This window comes from Salvelinus sp. IW2-2015, linkage group LG1, assembly GCF_002910315.2.
Source record: "Salvelinus sp. IW2-2015 linkage group LG1, ASM291031v2, whole genome shotgun sequence".
Lineage (NCBI taxonomy): Eukaryota > Metazoa > Chordata > Actinopteri > Salmoniformes > Salmonidae > Salvelinus > Salvelinus sp. IW2-2015.
Window position 1 is genome coordinate 32,529,465 of NC_036838.1, and position 6,128 is coordinate 32,535,592.

The following is a 6,128-nucleotide window of genomic DNA, read 5'->3' on the forward strand; positions in this document are numbered from 1 at the left end:
CTTCACTGAAAGCATAATATCTAAGAATCGTAAACACTCCACCACTTCTGAGATCTAGTAAATCACACCCTTAGGCATGCTTCTTACACTGACTGACACTTCCAAGGACCCTGTGCCAAGAACACTAAGGTGAACCCTGCCTAAATGCAACTACGTCCTGTAGCTCAGGTCTGTAAGGCATGAAGTGTTTGACACAGGTGGTATTGAGCTCTCATCATATCACCCAATTTAGCCTAAACAGAAACCCTGAGACCACCACTCCAATGATGCATACCACCGCACTATCAGAGGTAACGAGAAGTCTACGTAATCTTCCTCCAGCTCCTACGACTGCCCTGGTCAACCACTAGGACGAAAAATTTGAGATACACCTGATGTGAGATATTCTGCTACATCTTGACTTAGACGCGCATCAGCGTACAAGCACCCATAGCAGTGCCCAATTATCAAGCTCATCAATAGCCTAAGGACCCCTGAGAACTAAAAACACTCTCTCTGCAACATCGATCCTGGACTTCCTGACGGGCTGCCCCCAGGTGGTAAGGGTAGGTAACAACTAAGCCACACTGATCCTCAACACAGGGGCCCTCAGTGGTGCAATGCTCAGTTCTCCTAGCTCCTGTACTCCGTGTTCACTCAATGACTGCACAGGTCCTAGGACACCAAACTCCACACACATCATTTAAGTTTGCCCGATGACACAAACAAGTGATGACCTGATCTGCAGACAATCCGACAAGACACCCTATAGGAGGAGGTCAGAGACCTAGCCGTGTGGTGCCAGGACAACAGCCTCTCCCGTCAATGTGATCGACAAAGGAGATGATTGTGGACTACAGGAAAAGAGGACCAGTCAGCAGCACCCCTTCTCATCGACGAGGCTGATGTGAGTAGGTGAGAGCTTCAAGTTCCTTGGTACCACATCCCAACAAACTAACATGTCCAAAGCACACCAAGACAGTCATGAAGAGGGCACACCAAAAACTCTATTCCCTCACCAGGAGACTGAAAAGATTTGGCATGGGTCCTCAGATCCCCAAAAGGTTCTACAGCTGCACCACAGAGAGCATCCTGATGGTTGCAGAGGTGGGCATATGCTGGCCTGCAAACTTCAGGTACTCAGAGAGGTTAGTGCGTACGGCCCTCACATCACTGGTGCAAGCTCTCCTAGCCATCTCACGGACCTCTACACAGGCGGTGTACGCAGAAGCTAAAATTGTCAAAGACATCAATCAAATGAGCTACCAGGCATGAGTTGCCACACATTTAGCATGTCTACATCATGCTCCCCCTCTATTAACACCCCGAACTGCTAACTCTCTGTTTGTCACCGGCCGTCGAAAGAAGTGGACCAAAGTGCAGCCGTGGTGAGCGTACATTCTCTTTTGTTTTAATGTCGCCAACAAAACAAGAAACAAAATAAACTACCGGAAGCTTCCGAGGGCTAAGTGCCACTAACAAAGTCAACTCCACAATGCAACAAAGAGAAAAGGCTGCCTAAGTATGATATCTCCAAATCAGAGACACACACGAAGATAACAGCTGTCCCTGATATGAGAACCATACCCGCCAACACATAGAAATACAAAAACATAGAAATCAGAACATAGATCGCCCACCCCAAATCACACACCTGACCAAACCAAAATAGAGAATAAAAAGGCTCTTAAGGTCAGGGCGGGACACTGTTGTTATACATCTATGCATATAGTCACTTTAATATCTACCTACATGTAATATTTACCTGATTTATACAGCATGAGCTCGATATCCGGTGCCCCCGAATTCCACGACTTGACTCACTCGACCATTAGACCCCCTGTATAATTCTATCGCTATTGTTATTTTACTGCTGCACTTAGATACTTTTACTTTTTGTTTTTATACTGCATTGTTGGTTAGGGCCTGTAAGTAAGCATTTCACTGTAAGGTCTACTACACCTGTTGTATTCGGCACATGGTGACTAATAATTTGATTTGATTTGAGTTTTGATTTGATTTAAAACAAAATACAGGAACACAGGTAATCCCATTCATTCACAATTCAATCAGAGCTACACAGGTCTGGGAAACTGAGAGAGACGGACTGACTCACAGCAGTACTTCATGTAGCTCCTTGCTTGTACATCTCCGCAATACCAGAATACCTCAGGCTGCGACAATTCTCACTGAGTTCTTGTCCCTAATTCATCGATACACAATCACAGACCGTTATGATACAATGTAGGCCTGTAGTGGAGCCAATCTACTACAGTTGAAGTCAGAAGTTTACATACACTTAGGCTGGAGTCATTAAAACTCGTTTTTCAACCACTCCACATTTCTTGTTAACAAACACAGTTTTGGCAAGTCGGTTAGGAACATCTACTTTGTGCAGATGACACAAGTAATTTTTCAACAACTTTTACAGACAGATTATTTCACTTAATACACTGTATCACCATTCCAGTGGGTCAGAAGTTTACATCCTAAGTTGACTATGCCTTTAAACAGCTTGGAAAATTCCAGAAAAGTTATCATTTTTTATAAGCTTCTGATGGCTAATTGACATCATTCAGTCAATTGGAGGTTACCTGTGGACTATGTATTCAAGGCTCATACCTTCAAACTCACTGCCGTCTTTGCTTGATATATTAGGGAAATCAAAAGAAATCAGCCAAGACATCAGAAAAAAATTGTAGACTCCCTCACAAGTCTGGTTCATTCTTGGGAGCAATTTCCAAACACGCATGACCAGGTACTCTGTGATTTAGTCCACATTCCTGTATCTTTTAGAACTAATAGAGCAGTTGAACACAATGGCCCAGCGCAGAGTCATAACTTGCCGTCCAGATACGGAACGCGACCTGTCTGGTCTGCCTAGAGATGAATGTTACTTTGGGTGTAGAAAAGTGGCAAAATCAATCAAAACGAACAGCAAAGGACCTGTAGAATGAATGCCGGAGAAACGCATGGTACAAACGTACTTATATCCATAGTTAAATTCCAAGTTCTATAAATAGATAATACCGAAAGGCACGAGCAAGGAACAAGCCACTGCTCCAAAACGCCTATGAAGAAGCCAGACTATAACCGCTTTGCCACTGCTACATGGGGGGACTTAGAGATTGTCTTATTATGGTAGAAAATGTCTCTGGTCGATGAAAACAAAAATAGAGATGTTTGGCTATAATGACCATCATATATTCCTTGGCAGGGAAAAATAGGGGAACGTTGCTAAGCCGAAAACACCCCCACGGCGAAGCAGGGTGCCTCGAGACCCAGGACTGGATTTGGGTGACTTCACAAAATGATGTCAATCATATGATTAGGAAATTAGGGAGGATATACTGAAACAACATCCAAGACATCAGCAGAGAAACTTAAACTTGGCTCGAAATGGGCTCTTCCGCAATGGACTTAACATGACCCAAAGCATAACTCAGACAAGTGTGTAGCAAAATGGGCTTAAGGACAAACAACGTCAAGGAATTTGGAGTGGGCATTCACAAATCGACCCTTGCACCTCATTTAGCTCTTTAGAGAATTTGTGTGGCAGAAACTGAAAAAGCATTTGTGCGAGCTAAGGAGGCCGGTAATCAACAACCTGACTGCAGTTACAACAGCTCTGGTCAGGAGGGAAATGGGCACCAAAATTTCCCACAACATATTGTGGGAAGGCTTGTGGAATTGGCTACCTAACAACGTTACCTCAGCCATTAAAGGGATCTCTAATGACAATCAGTAAAACACAATTAAAGGCCAAGAATTCTACTTAATACTTATTGAGTGTATGTAAACTTCTGACCCACTGGGAATGTGATGAAAGAAATAAAATCTGAAATAAATCACTCTCTACTATTATTCTGACATTTCACATTCTTAAAATAAAGTGGTGATCCTTACTGACCTAAGACAGGGAATTTTTACTAGGATTAAATGTCAGGAATTGTGAAAAACTGAGTTTAAATGTATTTGGCTAAGGTGTATGTAAACTTCCAACTTCAACTGTATATATGGATTTACTGATGTATTGTATCAATGCAAATGCAGTTGTGTAAAGTACTTAGGTAAAATATGTTAAAGTACTACTTAAGTAGTTTTGGGGGGTATCTGTACTTTATTATTCATATTTTTGACAACTTAAAATTTTACTCCCATACATTTTCCCTGACACCAAAAAGTACTCGTTACATTTAGAATGCTCAGGCAGGACAGAATTATGGTGCAATTCATGCACCTATCAATATAACGCAGTGTCATCCCTACTTCCTCTGATCTGGCGGCCTCACTAAACTCAAATACTGCATTTGTAAATGATGTCTGAGTGTCGGAGTGTTTAAAAACACAAGAAAATCGTGCTCTCTGGTTTAAGGAATTTGATGTATAGCATTGACAATTGATGACAATTGAGTACTTTTTGCACCACTGTACTTAAATACATTTAAAACCAGGTACTTTTAGACTTTTACTCAAGTAGTATTTTACTGGTTGACTTTTACTGTTACTTGAGTCATTTTCTATTAAGTTATCTTTACTTTTACTCAAGTATGACAATTTAGTACTTTTTCCACCACTGTGCAAATGTTTGCATGATGTGTCTCACTTCAATGAAAGACATATTATGCATACCAGTTTATTTGCAACGGGACACATCTATTTCACCTGTTCCGTATTATGGATACGGTAGCCCTTTTCTGCAGTCAATGACCAAAAGTGCCCTTTTTGTCCTCATGCGTGGAATGTTATTAATATTTAATAAATAATAATARTTAATAAATATTATTTCAGAAAACCTGACGAAAATCCGGTGTTTCTATGTCTAACAATTTTGTTATATTTCAGTCTTCTGTGATGTATATAATGTGTAATATTGGGATGCAAACGCAAAATGTTTATATATTTCAACTCTATATCTGACATGGTACAGGTGTTTTCTTTTTTTAAGCCCAGAACCATGTGTGAGGTGTTGTAAAGTAGATTTGTTTAAGACTACCAATAATCACTCTGTGTGACCCTGATTCAGCCCTCTGCAGTAAAAGGTTCAATTTAAAGGGCATGTTCTTATTGTTGTGGCTGTTTTAATCTGTTTAAAAAATATCAAAACGCTCATTGCTGCCCATAGACCAGAGACCATCAATCTTTTATATTGGTCATTTGTCGCCATCTGTTGGCCTACTCCGCATTTACTGAATTGAAAATAATTACTTTTCACAAACAATGAGTAGTCCACTCTAACACATACGCATTGTACTCTCTTGCATTCTGTAAACTACAGTCAGAATACAGAAAATGGTAATAGTGGGTTCACAAAGCTTCACAATTTCTGTTGTGAAAGGCCAAAATTATTATACACGCCATTCTGCAATTGAATCCTTACCCTACCCATTGGCAGATGGGGCTAATTCAATGTCAATTTCAGTCGATTGAGGTTAGCTTATATTATATTCAAACCATTAAAGAAAAAATCTAATCTGTTCCTGTTGATTAACTCTAATTATTGATGCTTTACCTACCTTGTATTGTTAACTTTAACATATTCAAATATTCCAAGGTACAAATCTCAGAACTTCACACAGTAACTGATGAAAACAATACAACATATACTATTGATACCCAATATTGTGCACAATATAAAACTGTGACGTCACACAGGGTTTCACCATGACATGTACAGGTTTCTTTATTGCAGAAGATGAATTGTAATGTTGCGATAATTCATTCAGATCGGTCAGTCATCATCTCTTTAAATAGTTTGTATGGCAACTTTACTGCTCGTATCGTTCAGAGGGTGTCCATGTCGCTTGTGCCAAAGGGACAGTGTAGTCGTTACAGGTGGACCAGAGAATGACTTTCACAGACACCCATGAAGAAAAGAAAGAGAAAGAGGGGGGGGGGGGGGTTATGGGGATCAGGATGAGTTGAGTTGAGGAGGGGGAAGAGAGATGTGTGGTCATAATTGGTGGCATGGTTGGGAGGGAGATTAAGAAAATGTCCTGCCAATTTTCCTCAAATGTCTCTGATTATAAAATCTAAATCAGTCTAACAATACTTAGTTTTTCTTCCGAAAATAGAAGAACAGGAATAATACAATATTAGTATTTCACCTGGCGAAGAAAAGCCCCTCAGCTTTTTTTTTTTTTTCAATC